Source organism: Eschrichtius robustus, chromosome 6 (assembly GCF_028021215.1).
Source record: "Eschrichtius robustus isolate mEscRob2 chromosome 6, mEscRob2.pri, whole genome shotgun sequence".
NCBI lineage: Eukaryota > Metazoa > Chordata > Mammalia > Artiodactyla > Eschrichtiidae > Eschrichtius > Eschrichtius robustus.
This window is the reverse complement of record NC_090829.1, coordinates 114,306,242-114,329,608: the sequence shown is the minus strand read 5'-3', so window position 1 is coordinate 114,329,608 and position 23,367 is coordinate 114,306,242.

Below are 23,367 nucleotides of genomic sequence, written 5' to 3'. Positions count from 1 at the left end.
TATGCACAAAAAAATAAATAAATAAAAAGAAAAAAAACCAAGAGCCATTTAAGTTTTTCATTTAACTTTACAGTCTTTGCCATTAATAAGAAATATAAATTTTTTTTAAAAGGAAAAACGTATTTCAGGTAGTACTAATTTACCATTAGCCGGCTGCTTTACTTTAGGCTTCTCTTTCATCTCCAATAGAAACACAAATGGGTTTGGGAACCCTTACTTTTAAAATATAAAATAAAAGCAGTATAGCATTTGTTAACAGTTTTTATATCCACCTTTTTTTTTTTACCTTAATCAATCTAACATCTAGTTCTAGTAATTCTAAAGCAGATATTGAATTATGTAAGTCATATTTATGTAATATGCTTGAATCAAATTCCCAAACTTACTTATATAATTGTTCTTCTTTCTTCCAAATAATGGAAAACTTCCCTCAGATTTATCTAGGCCACACTGCCAACAAACATAAGCTAACACTGACTAAAATGCTTGATTATTAGAATTTTTACTGGATTACTCAGATAAAAACTATCCTACAGTAAACACAACAGAAATGGTGCTTATGACTTTCTTCTAAGTGATTGTAACTATTCTTCCAGAGCATATTCTTCATCTCTAACAATGCGACAAGAATCATTTTCAGCTGCCAGGATTAATGCAGATAATCACTACTTTATGTATGTTGCTGGCATACGATTCTTATTCTTCTATTTGCCCCTCAAAACCAACAGACGAAATGTTACAATGCTAAATACATGTTTTATGAATTGTATCACTCCATTTAAAAAATGAAAATTATGATTTTATATGATAATAAACAAAGGGCAGTCTGGTAATGTTCTGGTTATCTTCTTTTCCCTTCATCCAGTTTCATACTCAATCCCTTGATGGCTAGGCTAATCCACCAGCTACCCTGGGACTGGGGTCATTCTGGTTTATATCTAAAGAACAGTGAAAAAATGAAATTGAGCCAGATCTCTAAGCCCAAGGGACCTCCAGCTGCCTAAAGTCTTGTAGGCTATGGGGTTGTCAAATAAGTTCCCGAAGTTTGAGAGTGTGTTCAAATGACACACTTTTACAAAGCACACATATCTTTTGCCTGAATATTCTCCAATGCATATTTATATCACTCCTTATGTCCAAAGATAAAGCTACAGAACACGTCTGATCTCTGGTTAAGGTCATGACCGAAAAGTTACCCATTTTACTAAACTTTCTAAATAATATTAAGAAATAGCTAGTGTGTACTGTTTTTGCAAAAAACCATCCACTTTAGTGATTTCCTTCAATTATTTATTGAAAATAATTTGTAGACTTAAGCATATTTGAAGGCCATTATTGTAGCCAGTATTTTCTTCCTCATTATTCAGAATTTTTTTCAGGATTCACCTAAAAATGATCTTTTATTTTCCATAAATATAATTTAAAATCTTGTCATTAGTAAATGTAAGCCTCAAATTCTGCAAAATATTACTAGTTTATTAGTTTATAATGCAGATTATTATTTATCCATTTAGTTTATACATAATTGTCTCTGGGTTTTACAGATTTGGGGCAAATAATCTATATTCAGGGAAAACATATGTCTTATTATATTATTATAGAGGAGACATAATAAATATTTATTTATCATAAATATAATAATACATTATTCATTTTATTACATTATTATGGGGGACTTTGGAAAATTTTTAATTAGATGTTTTATAAGGTTTTAATTAAAAAAACAGTTCTACAAAATTTCAGTTTTTCTATAAAATTTTCCATTTCCCTATTGCTGCCCTAGTCACTCCTACCGTCTCTAAGCAGAGCACTGAACTGAAAGGGAAGCTTAGCTTCTCTTTTCAAACCATCAGAAAAATAACCTAGGTCCCAATGACGGTAAAAATACAAGGGTGCGTCCACTGAATTTTCTACTTTTCTAAGGTCAGATATACATTTGACCCTTTCTGAAATTTTTAGGCCTACCACCATTGATCTTTATTAGCTGCTCTCATTTTGGAGCCAGAATTCTTAGGGCTTTACTGAGACGTATATTGCCTCAGATGGAACACTCTTCCAGCAGACTAGTCCCCTTTTAATAACCTTCTCCTCCCTACAAGGTCAAGGAGCTGGGGTATATGGGATGGGCGGACCCTTCTACCCCCAACCTTTCCCCTGCCACCCTTCACTCCTGTCACTCATTGGGTCCATTCTACACCTCCCCCACTTTAGAAGGCTACAGAGAATGATTTCCTCACACTGATTAGAGCACTAAAGGACACCATTACAGAGCTATCTTATCTTACATTCAAAACAAATCTAAGGGATTTCAGGAATTATGAATGGCTTTCTTTACTGAAGCTATTTCTCCACATAAATTGAAAATGGCTTCTAGAGATCACTCCCCAACTTACTCAGGGACTCGGTCCTCACCCTTGGCCTTCTTGGCTTTCTGTAAAGAAATACTAGCTTCTGCTGCCTGAGGTTCTCCCTGAATTACTTTAAAAAAATCTTTACAGTGTGCTGCTTATTCTTTAAGATTATAGTTAAACGAAACTACTCTATTTTATTTTAGCTCTGATCTCACTTATCAAGAAATTATATCTCTGATTTTTTTTTCAGAAATAAGATTCTTTTTGAAAAACTGTAAAGAAAATACATTTGTCTTTCTGTATACAAAGTCATGTGGCTAATTAGAAGCCTCTTTTAGCTGCAAGGGTAAGGGATATTTTAGAGTAAATCACTATTCAAAATTGGAATGGAAGTATCAGTTTTTACCACAATTTTGGGCAGTTTGACTTTTGTTATCTATCCATCTATATAACTATGTATTTAAAGAAACACTGGCTGGTAAAAGATGCTTACTCAACAAAACTATACACATTCTATTCATTCTCTTTTCAAGAGTTCCAATTTATCTATTTAGAATATGAAAATCTAATGAATGAAATTAATTTTTAAGAGAGTAATATATTTTAGAGATTCTGGTACATGTTTGAAAAACAGCAATAAATGAAGAAATTATTGGTGATTTAGGAATTTATTCTGAAGAAGCATTGTCAAGGAATCAATTGCATACGTTTCTACAAATTCCCCCAATGTGCATAAACATCTACATAATGAACAAGGAATTAGTACCCTGGGCTCTTTTTCCTCATTTGATTAACATGCTCATTTTAGAAAAAAACACTGGTGAAAGATATGGCTTTTGAATGAAAAAGAGGGGGAAAAAAACCGCCATAGTGTCACAGATGGCTGTCAGAATAAAATGAAGCATGGGTCTGTTGAGGGAATCAAACATGAGTGTGAAATCCGAACAGAAAGGCACGGAACAGAAGGCAACATTTCAAAAGGCATTTGGCACCAAGTGGCATTGTGAGGGTTAATTTACTGCCAGGAGCTGCTGGGCCTTTCATTCTCCACAGACACACAATAGACAGATCCCCAAAGTGCCCATCATAATCACAGATGCTGGGGGATTAATGCTAAGATGAAAGCTTCATGAATATTAAAAATATCAAAACTGTTAATGAAGGAGCAGAGTTTGAAATAACATTCAGTCTCAAAATCTAAGAATATGGCACACAGGCATAGTAAGACACTGCCTTTTAAAAACTGATTAAAATCTACTCAATTTGTAGCAGAAAGAGGCTTATGCATATTAGGACCTGAATTGGCTGCCAAACTTTACAAATTGCACAGACTAATTACCATAATTAAGCCTTGGACTGAAGAAGAAAATTCCATTTATCTCAGGCTGACTCAGTGGAACTTCAACAAAGAAAGTCCTGACATCAGATGGGCTTTTCCCTCAAATGATATTTCAAAGCCCACTAAAAATAAACAAACAAAAGGGGCCCCATCCTCTTAGAAGCAGGAATAGTAACCATTCAGTGTAAAATAGAGTTGAAGGAAAGAACTGTTCAATATTATAAAAGCCAGTTTAGGTAAATTTTAAGTTTACAATGTATGAGAAGCTCCATTAAAAAAAAGTGGAATTCCTTAGTTTAAAAAAAAATCTGAATTACAAAATACTTATGTATAGAACTAATAACATTTTAAATTTTAATTATTTATTGAGATATAATTGACATATAACATTATATCAGTTTCAGGTGTACAACATAATGATTCAATATATGTATACTTTGGCAAAGGATCGCCACAATAAATCTAGTTAACATCCAACACTATATACAGCTACAATTTTTTTCTTGGGATGAGAATTTTTAAGATCTACTTTCTTCACAACTTTAAAATATACAATAGAGTGTTAATAACTATAGTCACCATGCTGTACATTACAACCCCAAGACTTATTTATTTTATGACTGCAAGTTTGTACCTTTTGACCACCTTTATCCATAGAATAGATAAAAATGTGAGTGCCTTCTAAATTATTGCGTTGGTTTAACAAATAGTTTCATATGATTTAGAATTTAGTTAGCTTGATTTCTGATAAGGATCAAGATACCTTAACTTGCTATATCTTCTCTCCACTAATATGAACATCAGTCTTAATAAAAGTAAATCAGGTTAGACCATATCAGAGTTTATTTATTCTTTAGCTTTCTTAATTTTAAAAAGCCATGTCAGCAGGTATGAGGTTATTTCCACATGTTGCCTAGCCTAAATTCAGTTAGTTTATCAGTGAGTCAGAGAACTTTTTCAGAAAAAATGTTATTATCAAAGTTGACATTATCTTTATGGGTAGTAAAGTTGCTACATCTATGCCTATTTTTTGAAGCTCACTTCTGACACTGAATAAAGGATTCAAAACAGTTACATCTGATTATGGAAAACACTATGAACAAACTGCTTTTTAATCAGTGTTGAACATTTAGCTTATATTTTGGAATGGATTGAGCTTGAATCAAACTAAAGCATTTGCACTTTTAGTTTACAACAGTTGCTTGTAGAGCTCGCAAAACTGGCCATACTCTAATTTCATTGGTTCACATGTGGAAATGCTTTTTGGTGTGCTTTATCCTATATTTCCATGATTTTTAAAGCAAAGTTTTAACTTGCCTTTTTTTTTTTTTTTATCCAAGCAGTATCCTTTAATTAAAAATTTTCTATTGCCTCCAGACTTGTTCCCACTAACTTATTCTTCCCAGTGATTTAGGACACAGATATGATGACGTTGTTTAACTTTCCTCCCCCAATGACGGGCTTTCAGAATGAAACCCAAATTCCTTAGCACAGCATCCAAGGCCATTGTAACTGCCCACATCTACTTCTCTATCTTCATTTCTTGTTAACCCTTTTTCTCTCTTTCTTTTTTTCTTTCTCTCTTACTTTTCTCTCCCTCCCTTTCTCCTCTCCTCCCTACCCACCTCTTTCTTTCTTTCTCTCTTTCTCTTTCTTTCTTTCTTTCTATCTATCTTTCTTTCTTTCTTTCTTTCTCTTTCTTTCTTTCTTTCTTCCTTCCTTCCTTCCTTCCTTCCTTCCTTCCTTCCTCCCTCCCTCCCTCCCTCCCTCCCTCCCTATAATTGTTTTTTTTTTAACATCCCTATGTTTTAGGCACTGAAATAGCTACTGGGAATAAATATCTAACAAAAGAAATATGACTTCCTGACTCAGTGGAGATTACAATTTAGTGGACAAGAACTAAATTTTAAAAACTTTTTTTCACTCTTTTTCTCCCCTCATACCACCACCGTTGCACACATGTGCACACACATATGCAGTTTTCCATTTTCCAACTGCAAGCAGAGAGGACGTATAGTGTAATAGCTAAGAACATATATTCTGGATTTTTGTTCAAATTCGAGCTTCACTCTTTGGTAACAGTGTGAATTGGGCAAGTTACCCACTGTGCCTATATACCATATCTCAAAGGGTTGTTGTGAAGATTAAATAAATACAGTCTGGCACATAATAATTGTAGTTATTTTTCTTAGTGCAGTCAGTACTACAAAGGAAGGGAATCAAAGTTATGATGGCCTGTGACTGAGTGAGTGAGGGATCCAGTTCAGTCTGAGGGGTGAACAGAGGCTTCTCTGATGAAGTACTGAGCTGATTTCTGGAGGGTGCACAGTTGAAGGGGATGACGGTAAGCCCAAGTGTTTTCCGTTCAGAAAGAACTTTCCTGTGGAGACCCTGAGGGGTCCAGCAGCCCGAAAGAGAAAGGCTGAGAGAAAACTAGTGAGGCTGTAGCACAGAACACAGTGTGATAAATGAGGCTGCCACTCCAATTTATATTTGTGAAGGTGCTGTATTTTCTAATATTTATAAATTTCCTAGATTTTAGCATCCCCTGTGCCTCTGTCAGTCACTCTTTTCCAAAATCTGTCTACTTGTTCTTCAGAACATATATATAGCATATCCTTCTGGAAGTCTCCTCCTCCTGGATTCCACCCTCCCAGCACCACTCCTCCTTCTACTCTCTTTAAACCCACATCAGAGCATTCATTGCTCTGAATTCTCCTCATGTGCTTCTGCGTGGGGACCTACCTGATCACAGGGCTTTTCCCTTATTTATCTTTGAATTGACACTGTCCTGACACCAAGAAGGGTCTTGCACATAGTATGTGCCAAGGTGTAAAATCTGTCAAATGAGTACATGAATTAAATATACACCCTCAAAGCATACCCTAAATGTTAAGACTGCACAGTCTAAATAGCAAATTGAGAATAGATATCCAACAATGTGAGGGGATGCATCGAACGTTACTTATCCTGTGAAAGTAAGGATTTCCTGGTGTAAATTAACTCTCATTATAAACACATACAAACTCTTTTATTTTTAAATGCAAGACATAGTTGAAATTCTTACTACGGATTTTTTTAAATAAGGGGTAAGATAAATTTAAGAAATCTTCATCAAATTTTATCTCTGTAAGCACTCATCTACTCAGAAAAACAGTAAATATTTAACTAGAAATTTAGGAGAATTTATAATATTCATGTTAAATATACCTTTATTGAAAACAAAAGTTAATTAGATATTTTTTCCCTGTATGCTAAGATATATTACATTTCTGTTTATATTTATCTTTATTTTCTCCTTCCTTCTAGTCTTAAAATTATTGTCACAGTTGATATTCATTACTAATATCATATGATGCTAAAAGCAGAAGCAGCAGTAAACTTAGTGACCTGAAACTGAGGGGCTACATTTCTCTCTGGCATCTACAACACTGCCTCCCCCTCCACTTCCTTTCCATCCTTTTTTCTGTCAAGGGCCATATGCCTTTTGCATGGCCAGAGATTGCAGAGCTGATTGTCACTGACTGACTGTCAAGCTCCAGAGACTGGAAATGCCCTTTCCCTTCTTAGTGTCTGTCTTGTGAGCCTATGTGCAGAGGACGATGACAAAAAAAAAAAAAAAAAAAAAAAAAATCTTGTCAGTTATTCTAGCCTATAAATACGAACGGAACATTTACACTCCCCTTAATAGTGACTCACAGTATTGTGAAAAAGGTTGGTCTATGACACATCATTACATAGATCTGCCTTTACTGTGCTGGGACGCAGTGGTGTGTGTGTGTGTACATGCATCGGTAAAGGAATGGTTAGGAGATAAGGCTGGAAACATAAATTAGGATCAGAGGTGTAAAGGGGGCAAATTTTAAATGAGATAAAGGAGAAGCAGCCATTCTCAACAGGGGTTAAGCAAAAAATATAAGTCCTAAAATATTTGAAGTGACTATTATTTCCATTCTACCAAGGATGGGACATGACAGGTACCAATTTAGTTCCAAAGGAGATAAGTTAATTCATTACCTATGATGGCTGCCTTTGAGCTTCAGGACTTAGTGAACTCTGGTTGACAAGGGCTGGACAATGATGAAAAGGAAACTGATGCTTAGGGTCGCTCACTTGCCTAGACCCCTGCCAAAGTATGAAGAGAAAAAGAGAAGAACTGAATTGATGTGTGGTTGTTGGGGACCGCTGGGTTAAGATGGTGGAAAGGGAAGGGACCCGCTTAAAATAACGCAGCTGGTGAGTGTCAGAGCCAGCACTGGTCCTATATCACACCCCGAGTAATCCAGCCACTGAAAGGAGACAGTTAAATTGATGATGAGGATTACCTGTGCGTATCATATTCTTCCAGTTATTGGAGATACAACATTAGAAAATATCCTGAATATCTGTTGTCTATGAGGCAAAAACAACACGAATCTCTGTGAGGGATTAAGTCATGATTTAAGAACCCCAAGGAAGGGCAAGTTTGGCTTAACTTCCCTCTCTACTTTCTCTCCCTGGTTTTAGGTTTCATGATTTCTAAACAGGGTGGTGGTTTTATTCTTCCTTTTCACCCAGGGCTAGTAAGAATATCCTCTTTCCTAAAAAAGAAAAAAAAAAAAAAGGAAAAAGAAAGAAAGAAAGGAAGAATTTGTATAATCTCCAGGTACCTATGTTGAATAAATAATGGACATGTAACTGTCAATAATCAAGAAGACTGACTTTTAGAAACCTAAGCCTGTGCCCTCAAATTACACTGCAATTTATCTTACTATCCTTTTATTGATATAAAGGGTTAGTGGGTATCACATTAATTCAGCTCAGCAAAACTCATGTTTATTCCCATTGGTAAAGGGTCTTAGAGCATCAGTGATACTTGGATGTTTGCTGAAAGCTTTTGAAAAATCCCATTAACTTTTAAGTGCTGATAACTTCAATGTTCAACCATATCCCTTAAAAATTTCAAGTGGTGTTATTGTCTAAAAAAATATTGCTGATCTTACTTTTTTAGTTGGCAAGGACTTAAGCAATGTTTACTCTACTAGGGTACCCCCCCCTCCCACCACAAATGCACACAGGGACGGAAAGAGAGAGAGAGAACAATATCTAATCATTGTTTTGTATGTGGGTACAAAAGGGAAAATATTGAGAATTACCTTTTTTTGACAGAAAGAAGTAGAGAATCTAGTGGCATTTAATTTCCTCTTTAAGATTGTGCTGGAAAGCTTGAATTTGCTTTATATGCTGAAATAAGTAAGAAAATCCTGATAGTTAAAAGAGAACAAGGGTCATGGCTTCAGTCACTTGATAACAACACTAGGGAGAAAAGCCAAGGACCAACTTCTGGTATTTTTGTATCACAAAGTCTACTCTACAAATACTTGAAAATACTTACAGCTGATATAAATGAAACAGAGAGAAAAACAGATAGCTCCATCAAAGAAAAACTCCAACATACTGAAATTTTTTGTAACATTGGTGGCAAGAGCAATCATGATTCTGTGGGGAATTTATGCTCATCTTTTTCAATGAGATTCTACTTTGAAGTGCAATGTAACATTATATCTTTTCTAAGAGGATAGAGTGTGATCATAAGAGAAAACTATCTATAGAAAATGGCTTAGCCTAGATTTAGAGCAAAATAATAACTGAGAGTAACTGGTTGGTGGTTCTAGAGGATGTGTCTTCTGATTTGTTTATGGTACAAGTGCTTTATTTGGGCAATACTTTAAAAAGATTTTTAAAAAGTGAATATTATTGCCACATGCATCTGAAATTAATGGGCGGAAACTCACAAACAAAATCCTAGAAAATGGGTTCTATGACTATTACAAATATGTGTGTGTGTGTACATGTGTATATATCTCTCTCTCTATCTCTCTCTACCTATCTATCTATCTATCTATCTATCTATCTATCTATCTACCTATCTATCCATCTCTCTCTATATATAGTTTTTATAGTAAACATTAGCGGGATTCCTTTTTTTCTTCGCTTTTGGCTTTTTGTGCATTGCATGGTAAAACATTTCTGAAAGATTGCTAGTCAGTTGTCATCCTGCTTTGTTCTTGACTAGGATATAATCAGATTTGTAGGAAAAACACATAAGAACCTAAGGCAGTTCTTATAGCTGCTGACTTGATGGGATATTAAAACATCTGTTGTCAATAACTACAAGCATTTTTGGTACTCCAGCCAATACAAACTTGTTATTCAATTATTAATAATATGACAGTTAATGCTTTACTCTGCTTCAAGTTATATAAAATGCATTGTTTAAATTCTGTAACCACTTTGTTTTCTTCTGGAGTTTGGCTCTTGAACAGTTGCTGGTTTTATACAATCACCAGTCATGTCAAGGGGAAAAAATAAGTGTACTGGCAGGATGCAAGGAACAGAATAACATATGACTTTTAAATGCCCCAAAAGAGAAAGGATTAGGCTGCTCATTATTGAAAGGATATTTTACAGATCGTTAATGCTCTGCTGTTTGCTCACATTAGTTCCCATAATCAGACCTCTATTCCAAAAACAATAATCCTATCAACAGTAACTTGAAATGTAGGTTTTCTGAGCTTTGGAAAGAGAGCTCTGCTCTCACTTAAGATGATGTATAGATTTCCATTGCAGCAGATACCACTGAGCTGCTATGTGAACTGTTACAGTATATTCCAAGAATTTTATAGGGAGTTGTCACACAACCTACAGTTGCTTATGCTTTAGAGAAGCAGGAAGGTATTACTCAGAGAGAGAGAGAGAGAGAGAGAGAGAGAGAGAGGTTACATCTGGGTGAAGAGGCTCCTATTTCTCTTGGCCAGTGTGGATAGTGGGGTGAGGTCAGGGCCAGGACTTCTGGTAGGTGAGTCAGCTTGGGTCTTTCCTCCCAGGCTGGGGCAGGACTGACTTAATGGGAAAGGGGTTTTATGCTAAAGCTCTTGTTTTCAGGAAAAGTTTCCTTCTGGTTTGTAGAAGTTCCCAGACAGACTGGGAGAACTGGAAAGGACTCCTGAAAGGTGAAGAGAATTGCTGGAGCTCTTTGCATCTAAGTTCCTTCTAAGAGTTTCCTTCTACAATCTCCTTCAAGGTATGGATTTGAGCGCCACAAGGCAGACTGATTATCAGTATAACCCACAGCATCTCCCAGTTTGCCTAGAGCAAAAGTCAGGGTGCCTTTCCCTCTGTCTTGTCATAATGGACAGAGCACAGATTTGAGATTCAGCTTGATTTCCACTTCACCGTATTCTGGCTTTGTACTCAACTTCAACAAAACTCAGTGTCTTTCTTTGTAGAATATGGCTAATGATGACTTCTACTTCAGAGTGTCATGGAAATCACAGTATCTGCCGGAGCAGGCACTCATAAAATAGTTCTAAGGAGTAGTTCATTCAAGCTGTAAAAATAACCTAACCGGACCTTGGCAACACTCTGTGAAGTGAAGATCTCTGGGGTTCCACTTTGTTCTTGCCTCTATCTCTCCAGGGGTCTTGCGGCTTTATGCTGATGAGAATAATTTATTTTTTAGGCCATTCACCTTTATAAGGAGAGGATTGTAGAAGCTATACATTAAGCCAAAGGAATTATTCTAGTTACGGAATTTCAGGCAGTAGTCAGCTGAGAGACTTAGGACAAAAATTCTATTTTACTCTTTCACTCTCAAGTGGCTCCCTATTGCACTAATATGTAGAGATGACATTTCAATTGTCAGATGATTCTTGCCACATTTGATTTTAATGACATTTCCTCATCAGAATCTTTACTTATCATTCTGAATTTTTTATATGCATGCTCCTAGATAATAACTGAATAAAATAGTCGAGGAGATTAGAAATAGTCACATGGAGATTTCTGTCTTCAGAGTACTTGTTTAAATACCATGAGAGCAATGATGGCAGGAGTCAATATGGGCCCATAAAACATGACTGGCAAATTTGAAATTAATTGGTTGCCAGAGTGCAGTATCTGGTACTTTTGCTTGGTTATTCTAGAGACGCCACACACTAAATATTTCATTTTGTGATCTGAGGAGAGCTGGCCTTCCTTTTCTCACATGGGTCTTCTCAAAATGAATTTCAGATTTTAGAATTCATAGTAAGACACATATATGCCTTATTATGACTTATGTTTTATTATTAATATAACATCAATTCAAACATTTTATTTTTATGTATATTATATATTATATGTATGTAAATATTTTATATCTAACATAGAAAATATTTAAAATAATATATATATAAAACATTTGAATTCTGTCACCAGATGTTGTAAATACTTTTCACTTGAGCCCAAAATTTCATTAAACATTGCTTAGAGTAAAGAATAAACTTAAGATAGAGAATCCTGAAAGATTAGAGTTGGAAAGAAATACTAGAATTTAACTGCCCCAAGCCCTTTATGTTAATGATGAGGAATACAGGGCTAAAAAGATTGAATGAACTATATTCAAGGTGACCTAGATATTTAATGAGAAGTTTTGTACCATTATTCTGCAGCCCAAGTCCTATATTCTGTCCTAATACAAACCTTGGGCTAGAGAATGCTATCCAAATAGGTTTATTGGCTCTTCCACATAGGTGGGCATATGTGTTTTTCATTACACATGTTTGATGCTCAACTGTTCTTATCTCATGAATGAAACGGGTTCTTCTTTCTCTGATTTATCCTGTGTCTCTTATAATATGTATGTGTGTGTGTGAATATATATATAGCCAAGCCTCCTCTTCACAGCCTTACCAATATATCCTTCATTTCTGCTGTACAAACCTGCTAATTAGATCACAAGCATCTCATCCTAGCCCCTGCCGCTATATCCCAATGCCCACCTTGCTCTTCACATATTCTGCTGGCTGTGTTACGGACACATGGTAGGACTGTACTATCCCACCTTTCTTTAAGGTCAGGTATGGATGACTGACTTGCATTCAATGAAACATGAGTGGAGGATTTAAGAGGTGATACATGATTCATCATGTTCCTTCTCACTTTGCAATAGTCATAAACATATGTTGAGATAAGGTCTCCCTCCCTGGGTTTCTGAGTGGCAACAATGAGCAGAGCCCCTTTCTAACTCCAAGTAGTGCAAGTGTGAAATAAACTACCTTATGTTGTCTCTCATTAGGACATTATATTGCATGGTAATAAAAAATGATAATAAAGGATAATAAATGGAAAGATATTTCTCTGCCAAACGTATGACAGAGAGAGTAAGAGAGAGCTATGGTTTCTCTCGAAAAGCTTCACTGTAGAAGTGGATTACAACCCAGGCTCTGACATATGTATAAAATGGGGAAAACATAAATCATCAGGCCATCTGATGTAAGTGGAGAGGTGGAGGTTATCCTCAGCATCCTGCAACCTTGAGAACAATGAATTCCCTTCAGCTTAGAAAAGCTCCAAAGGTGTCTAGTCATTCTTTAAATATATGTATATTTTTTACCTCTATCAATCAAGCACCAGTGCTCATAAGAAAAGATATAATGCTGTGCTTCACAGAGATGAGAAGAAGATGTGATATATAGAAGAACTTTCTGATCAGTAGAGCTCTCCCCAAATGGACCTGGCTCTTTTGTAAAAGGCCAAATCACCATCTGGAAGAGATACTGAATAAGATTTTCTAAATAGTCTCTAAATTTCCTTCAAATGCCAAGATTCTGATATCTTCTCTCTCTAGCCTAATTTGTCTAGGTTTTCTCTGGAGCTGTATAGATCACACTCACATGAGTATTTCTTAAATACTATTTGATACTGAGTATCACCTCTCTAATTGAATATTTTTTTCTCAATTACTGTAAAATTTTAAACCTGGAGTTGAAAATAATTTTTGTCCAACACTGAATAATTCAGTCATTTGAAGGAGAGCCATTGAAATGCAAAGTGTTGGCAGAACTCATTTCAACAAAGGCTCCAAAAGAGATCCAGAAAACAGATGGCCCTGGGGTTAGCTCACTCTGCCAAGATTTCTGGGACACATTTTAATTTGGGTGGTGTGTAATCTGATTTGTAAAAGAAAAATCTGGTTTCAGGCCCAGGTGTAGATAAATTCCATAAAAATAATAATTAAAACTCATTCTAGTATCTCTGCAGAAACAAATCTGCATTTATTTCATGCTGTTCTCATATACAATATTCAACTCAATTTAGTTCATGCCATTTAAGTGATGGAATAAAAAGAAAGCTGAGGAAAAAAAGGGAACCCTGTTTATAATCCTTGTTCTGCCCCTTATTGCTGTGTGATCTCAGGCCAGTCACTGATCCTTTCTGAGCTCAGCAGTCTTACAAATGTTAACATTCTATGAATGTGCTATTTCTCTGATAGAAGGAAAAAAATGTACCTTCTTCCTATTTTAATACTGAGTGCAGAATGTTTCCAAACTGCCATAGAAACCAGTCAGCCCTAAACTGCTACTCCTCGGAACCAGGTGTGATTGAGGAAGGGGAATAAACTGTGAACATAAATAGGTGTTAAGAAATTGTGTTTAGCCTCTTAGAGATATCTTTACTGATTTTATAACTATATTTGTAATACTTCTGTATGTAAATATCTTTAAGTGTATGTTTGAATTCTTAATGTGGACAGAAAAGGCTGTTGCTTCTTCAATTTACTGCATAAACACTAAAATTAGCATCAAGTTGCATTAAATATTGGCGGAGGCAGCCACAGGATACCTTTTATTTTGTTGCTATAATAGTAACATATTATCATCAGAGAAGAATAAGATACAATAGAAAATAAAAGTTTTAGTTGACATCTTTCCATATATTTACCTGGAATCTTTAAGATGTGTATGTATACTGTGCCTATATGTGCACCTCTACTGTGTTGGGGCATATATTCTGTGTACACACAGACAATCACACACCATTTTTCTGTTTGTAAAAATGGAATTTTTTTCTTTCATTCATTTTTAAACTAGCCTTTTCTTTTAATATGTTTTTTTTATTAAACCAAAAATTTTCAGATGCTGAGCATAATTTTGCTAACATTTTCAAGTCATTGCTCTATGAGAGCAGAGATCTTATCTTTTTCTCCACTGTATTCCTTAAACCCACCAGAATCCATAGTCATTTACTCCCTAAATATTTACTGAACAAATAAATGAAAGTAAGAAATTTAAAAATGCCCTATAAGTTCAGACATTGTTAAAGTTAGCAATACAGGTGTACAGAGATGCTTTAAGGCCACTTAAATATCTCAACTGGTATTTGATTGATAAGACTCATATAAATGTATTAAACACATTAAATAATTAAGAATAGTGGTGCACCCACATGCCAGTCCAGGATGACAACTTTTCTTGAATTTAAAAAATGTAAATATGCAAAAGGAATGAATATAAGTAGGAGAGGAAGAATAAGAAAATTAGCACTAAGGCCATGTTGTGTGAGCTTATGCTTCTGCTCATATGGGTCTTATAGAATATTTCTGTCAACACAGAAAGTTCTACTGGACAGCATTTGCATTATAGCATCCTCATTTCTGCTCAACAGCAGATTAGAAGATGCAGAAGAACGGATCAGCGAACTGAAAGACAAGGTAGTAGAAATCATCAAAACAGAACAGCAAAAATAAAAAGGATTTTTAAAAATGAGGATAGTTTAAGAGACCTCTTAGACAACATCAAGTGTATTAACATTTGAATTATAGGGATGCCAGAAGGAAAAGAGAGAGAGAAAGGGACAGAACACCTATTTGAAGAAATAATGGCTGAAAACTTCCCTAACCTGGTGAAGATAACAGACGTCCAAGTCCAGGAAGCACAGAGAGTCCCACACAAGATGAACACAAAGACACCCACATTGAGAGATGTTGTAATTAAAACATCAAAAGTTAAAGATAAAGAGATAATCTTAAAAGCAGGAAGACAATATCTAGTTACATAAAAGGGCATCCTCATAAGGCTATCAACTGATTTTTACAGCAGAAACTTTACAGGCCAGAAGGGACTGGCACAATACATTCAAAGTACTGGAGGAAAACAAAATGCAACAAAACAAAACTTACAACCAAGAATACTCTACCAGGCAAAGTTATCATTCAGAATTGAAGAAGAGATAAATAATTTCCCAGACAAGCAAAAGCTAAGGTAGTTTACCAACACTAAACTGTCCTTTCAAGAAATGTTAAAGAAAATCTTTAAACAGAAAATAAAAGGCCATGACTAGAAACAAGAAAGTTATGAAAGAAAAATATTCTTACTGGTAAAGGTGAACATATATTAAAAGTAATGGATCAACCAACCATATAGCTAGTTTGGAGGTTAAAATAAAAAGTAGCAGAATCATCTATATCTAAAAGAATTCCTTACATAATACACAAAATAAAAAGATGTAAAATATGATATCAATAACATAAAATGTGATGGGCAGGAGTAAAATATGTAGTGCTTTTGGAATGTGCTCAAACATAAGTAACCATCAACTGAAAATAGACTGCTATACACATAGGTTGTTATATATGAAACTCTTGGAAACCACACACCAAAAACATATAACAGATACACAAAAAATAAAGAGAAATGAGTCCAAACATAACATCAAAGAAAGTCATCAAATCACAAGGGGAAAGAACAAGAGAAGAAGGAAGGAAGAGAGAATTGTAAGAATAACCAGAAAATAATGAACAAGTGTATAACTATCAATAATTACTTTAAATATAAATGAACTAAATGTTCTAAACAAAAGACATAGGGTCGCTGAGTGGATAAAAATCCAGACCCACATATATGCTGCCTATAAGAGACCCACTTCAGATTTAAAGACACATAGACTGACAATTAAAAAATGAGAACAGGTATTCCATGCAAATGGAATCAAAAAGAAAGCAGGTGTAGCAATACTTAGATCATACAAAATACACTTGGAAACAAAGAATAGCAAGAGACAAAGAAGGGCATTACATAATGAAAAAGGAATCAATTCAACAAGAGTATATAACGCTTGTAAGTATCTGTGTACCCAACACAGGACCATCTAAATACATAAAGCAAATATTAACAGATATAAAGGGAGATATTGACAGTTTTCCAATAATAGTAGGAGACTATAACACCCCATTTACATTAGTAGATAGATAATCTAGATAGAAAATCAATAAGGAAATGTTGGCCTCAAACGACACATCAGATCAAATGGACTTAATAGATATATACAAAACATTCCACCCGAAAACGATAGAATACACATTCTTTCCAAGAGCACATGGAACATTTTTTAGGATAGATCACATGTTAGGCCACAAAACAAGTTTAAATAAATGCAAGAAGGTTAAATCATATCAAGCATCTTTTCTGACTATAATAGTATGAAATAGAAATCAGTTACAAGAAGAAAACTTCAAAAACCACAAACATGTGGAGGCTAAACTATATGTCACTAAACAGACAATGGGTCAACAAAGAAATTAAAAAGAAAGTTTTAAAAAATCTTGAGACAAATGAAAATGGAAACACAACATTCCAAAAATCTATGGGATGCAGCAAGAGCAGTTCTAAGAGGAAGTTTATAACAATACAGGCCTATCTCAGGAAAAAAAAAAAATCCTCAAATAAACTATATAACTACACCTAAAGGAGATAGAAGAAGAACAAAGCTCAAAAGTATTAAAAGAAAGGAAATAATAAAGATCAGAGTGAAAATAAATAAAAAAGAGACTAAAAAAATAATACAAAACATCATTGAAACCAAGAGCTGGTTCTTTGAAAGGATAAACAAAATTGATTAAACTTTAGCCAGACTCTTCAAGAAAAAAAAGAGAAAGGGCCCAAATAAATACAATCAGAAATGAAAGAAGAGAAGCTACAATTGATACCACAGAAATAATCATTATAAAAAATTACTAGGAACAATTAAATGCCAACAAATTGAACAACCTAGAAGAAATGGATAAATTCCTAGAAACATAAAATCTTCTGAAATTGAATCAGGAAGAAATAGAAAATTTGAACAGATCAATCACTAGTAATGAAATTGACAAGTAATAAAAAAAAACTCCTAACAAACAAAAGTCCAGGACTAGACAGCTTTAAAGGAGAGTTTTACCAAACATTTAAAGAATAGCTAATACTTATCCTCTTAAACTACTCCAAAATTTGAAAAGGAAGGAACATTTCCAAATTAACTCTATGAGATCAATATTGCCCTGATACTAAGACCAGATAAAGACACTACAAAAAAAAGAAAAAATTACAGGTCAATATCCCTGATGAACATAGATGCAACAATCCTCAACAAAACATTAACAAACTGAATTCAATATATATTATAAGGATCATACACCATGATCAAGTGGGATTTACCCCAGGGAGGCAAGAATGTTTCAATATCCACCAATCAATCAACTTGATACACCACGTTAAGAAAATAAAGAATAAAAGTCCATGATTATCTCAATTGATGCAGAAAAAGCATTTGAAAAAATGTCAACATCCATTTATGATAAAGACTCTCAACAAGGTGGTTATATAGTGAACATACCTCAACATAATAAAGGTCATACAGGACAAACCCACAGTCAACATCATATTCAATGGTGAAAAGCTGAAATCATTTCTTCTAAGATGAGAAACGAGACAAAAATGTCCACTCCTGGCACTTTTATTCAACATAGTATTGCAAGTTGTAACCACAGTAATCAGACAGGAAAGCAAGATAAAAGACATCCAAATTTGAAAGGAAGAAGTAAAACTGTCACTATTTGCAAATGACATGATACTATGTAAACTATATATAGAAAACGTTAGACTTCACCAAAAACTATTAGAAGTCATAAATAAATTTAGTGAAGTTGCAGGATACAAAATCAATATACAAGAATCTGTCACATTTCTATTCACTAATAATAAACTATCAGAAAAATAAATTAAGAAAATAATCTCATTTGCAATTGCATCAAAAAGTAGAAAACACCTAGAAATAAATTTAACCAAGGAGGTAAAAGACCTATAGTCTGAAAACTATAAGACATTGATTGAAGAAACTGAAGACAAGAAAACTAAATTGAAAAATGTAACTCTGCTCATGGATTGGAAGAATTAATATCATTAAAATGTCCACTCTACTCAAAGTAATCTATAGATTCAAAGCAACCCTATTAAAATGGCATTTTTCACAAACAAACAAATAATCCTAAAATTTCTGTGGAACAAAAAAAGACCCTGAACAGCAAAAGCAATCTTAAGAAAGAAGAGCAAATCTGGAGGTATCGTGCTCCCTGATTTCAAACTATACTGCAAAGTAATAGTAATCTAATCTGTATGGTACTGGCACAAAAATAGACACAGAGGTCAATGGAATAGAATAGTGAGCCCCCAAATAAACCCACACTTATAAGGTCAATTAACTTATAACAAAAGGCCAAGAATACACAGTGGGGAAAAGCCAGTCTCTTTAATCAGTGGTGCTGGGAAAATTGGAGAGCTACATGCAGAAGAATCAAGTTGGACCACTTTCTTACACCATATTAAAAAAAAAAATTGAAATAGATTAAAGACTTAGATGTAACACCTGAAACCATAAACCACCTAGAAGAAAACATGCAGTATGCTCTCTAACATCTGTCTTAGCAATATTTTTTAGGTCTGTCTCCTTAGGCAAGGACAACAAAAGCAAAAATAAACAAATGGACTACATCAAACTAAAACGCTTTTGCAAAGCAAGGGAAACCATCAACAAAATGAAAAGGTAACCTACTAAATGGCAGAAGATATTTGCAAATGACATCTCATAAGGGACTAATATTCAAAACACACAAAGAAATCATAAAATTCAACACTGAAAAACCAAACAATTCAACTAAGAAATATTTCAAAGGAATACATATGTATGGCCCATAGACACATGAAAAGATGCTCAGCATCACTAATCATTAGGGAAATGCAAATCAAAACCACATGAGATATATCCTCAAGCATGTTACAATGGCTACTATCAAAAAGACAGGAAATAAAAAAGTGTTGGTGAGGATGTGGAGAGAAAGGAACCCTCATGCCTTGTTGGTGGAAATGTAAATTGGTGCAGCCACTATGGAAAACAGTATGACGTTTTCTCAAAAAATTAAGAATAGAACTACCTATGATCTAGCAATTCCATTCTGGGTATTTATCCAAACAAAATAAAACCATTAATTCAAAAAGATATATGCACCCCTATGTTCACTGCAGCATTACTTACAATGCTGCCAAGATATGGAAGCAACCTAAGTGTCCATCAATAGATAATGGATAAAGAAGATGTGGCATATATACAATGGAATATTACTCAACCATAAAAAGGATGAAATCCTGCCATTTGCAACAACATGGATGGACCTAGATGGTATTATGGTAATTGAAATAAGTCAGACAGAGAAAGACAAATGCCATACCATGTGGTTTCACGTATGTGTGGAATCTAAAAAAAAACAAAAGAAACAATCAAAATAAAACAGAAACAGACTCATATAGAGAGAAAAAACTGATGTTCATCAGTGAGGAGAAGGATTGGGGTTGGGAGAAATAGGTAAAGGGGATTAAGAGGTACAAACTTCCAATTATAAAATAGTTGTCATGGGGATATAATATACAGCATAGGGAACATTGTCAATAATATTGTAATAACTTTGGACAGTGACAGTTATCAGACTTATTGTGGTGATCAATTTGCAATGTATATAAATGCCATACTATATGGCATTTATATGTCACTACGTTGTATACCTGTAATGAAAATAATATATCAACTATGACTCAATAAAAAAATTAAAAATACGTAGAAAATATTAACTAAATGTTAGTTAATTCTTTCTGTGTACAATGGCTCTCTGAATAAATCATCTTGTTTTACCTAGCTGGTGAAAATGACTGATGTTTTCTTCAAAAATGTGTCTGCCTTGTCATATTTTCATTTTTTCTACTTTTATATTAATTGTTCTGAAATGTAATACCATCTATTGGATTGATCCTTGTATAGGACATAGCATCAGATCGAGTAGATATTAATTACCTGGGGTAAGGAAGACATGAATACTTACTATTTCAGAATCAGATGCAATATAATCTCAAGTTTAGAGTATACACAGAATGGGTTCTTAAGCAGGAAATGTGATCACTTATTACAAGATAGTTTGCAAGCTTCTAACACTTTTTGTATTATTTAGATTATATTTCACTTATGAGAACAGGTTTGTAGTAGGTAATTAACTATGTGAAGCCCACATTAAGGATTCAGATAATAGAACGTTAATGTTGAATATAAATTATTAATATACTACACATATTGTGTGAGTGAATTCTGAGCACAAGGATATGTATTTACTAATTTCCTTTGGAAATTAATGTGCAAAAGAATAACCCTGCTCTAACCTTGCTTCATATTGGCCTTCCTCCTGGGAGGAATTTGATTAATGGGAGAAGTTATGAAAGGTATTATGCTTTGATTAATGTACTTTAATTTTTCTAAAAAAAAAAAATCAAAGGGGATCTTTTTTGCACATTCAACAGTAAAATGATTATATTCTCTGAAATGTCTCATTCTCTTACTTTTGACATTTCTTGCTGCAAAAATTCCTCTGAATATATCCCAGGAGAAAAATTTACATTTGACTAAAGCTTCACTAGTTGATAACTACTTTATTTTTAAAGAGGTCTCAATAATACATTTTATTCTGCAGAAAGGTTCCTTTATTAAAGGAAATCAAACAATAGTTTCAGTATCTATAGCAGTAGAACATGTGATCGTTTAACATTTGCCGTCTTTCCCTATTTTATGCTAAGAGGTTGGTATTGCACTCTTTCTGGAATTGATTTAACTCTTGAAAAATTATTTGTCCAAAAGTTAAACTTAGGAACATCTCCTCATGGTTGGCCAAAATCTATTGTCTCATTTCTATCAGTGACCTTTACTCTGCTATATGGCTTTGGATTGCATTTCTTATCAGAACATTTTAAAAAGTATTTCCTCGATCACTAATCACGCTCATTTATTTAACAGATATTAACTGAGTCCATACTATGTGCCAGAAACAATACTAAGTGCTGTTGAATAGTGTGGTTCCTGCTGTCATTGATACTATATTCTAGAGGAAGTGACTGATGTTAAATCAACATGCAGGTAATATAAAGTTAATAATTGTAATAAGTGATAGGAGGAAAAGAAAGATGGGGCAACTTAGATTGATTAAGCGTTCATCAGGGAAGGCTGTTCTAAGAAAATGATGTATGAGCTGAGATATAAAGAATTAATAGGAGCCATTCATAGGAAGTATCATGGAGGCTAAGGGTGATATGTGTTAGGTAGTAGGTGTGAAAGAGCAGCAGAGGGAATGGCAAGTCTAAAAACCCTGTAGGTAAGATGAATCTTCTCACGTTGCTGGGACTCTCAGAAGCCAAGGGCTGGAATATAATGAATGACAAGATGAGTTTAAAAAGGAACATCCAGGTTCATGTTGGCCATGGCAAATAATTTTATCTTTGACTTAAGAGTGAGAGAATGCCACCTAAGAGCTTTAAACCAAGTTGTTCATGTTTTTTAAAAATGACCATTCTATTCAGTGGAGGATGGATTATAGGTAGGCAAGAATTCACCTAGAGTTCGAAATATTACCTTAGGACAGGTGAGAGGCAATGTTGCTTGGACTAGTATGGTGGCCATAGAGTTGGAAAAAATAGATGGATTCAAGATACACATGGTTTTATGTGAGGGGTGAGAAGAAAAAGTTTTAAGAATGGTAACCAGTGTCCTGGCTTGTCATGGTGGTGGTTGGATGTGACATTATAGAAATAGAAGAAGACTAACGAGTTGCAGCTTTATGGAAGTAGTTTAGAGCTGAATAGATATAGCAAGAGTTTGGGACATGCTAAGTTTGAGTTATTTATGAAACACAAAATAGATCCCACAAGTAGACAGCTACATATGAAATGTAAAGTTCAGATGGGAGTCTGGGTTGGATACAAAAACTTGTGAGTTTTCTTATATGGATGGTGTTGATGATGATGATAATGATAGCAAACGCAAAGCACACTTTTTGCCAATAACTATTTGAAGCGCTTCCTCTATATTATCTCATTTAATGCTCAAAATGACTTTATGAAGTACTTACTATTATCCTCATTTTAAAGGTAGAAAAACTGAGGCTCAAAAATCACCAGCTAGTAAGTGCAAAACCAGCATTAGAAGCATGGCACTCTGGATCCAGATTCCATGCTCCCATTTACTACCCTTTGCTGTTCTAAACAAAACAAAACAAAACAAAGCAAAACGAAACCTAGATATATTCACTCTGCCCTTTATACCAAGGATATAGCTTTGATTTTCTATCAGAGAAAGATTATGTGTTCATAAAATGATAAAAAGTAGAAATTGTTCAGTATCCTCTTCTGATCTTAGAATATGAGTTTAATCGCAACCCTCATGCTCACATGTGATGATAATCAATATGAAATTGATCCCAATAAAGTACATAGCGAGAAGACACCCCAAAACTGATCTTTTGGGAATTCCAAACTACAGTTTGCAAGAGAGGAGAACCTGGCCATGAGATTGAAAAGACAGCCAGAGACATAAGAAGAAAACCAGGAGAATGTGGAATCATACAAGCAAAGAGCCAAGGGAAAAGAGAATTTCAAAAGAATGGTAGAAGTCAACTGTGTCCACAGCTGCTAAGATATCTAAGCAGGTTTATTATAAAATACAAGTTCCTCATAAATCAATACTAATTTGAAGGAA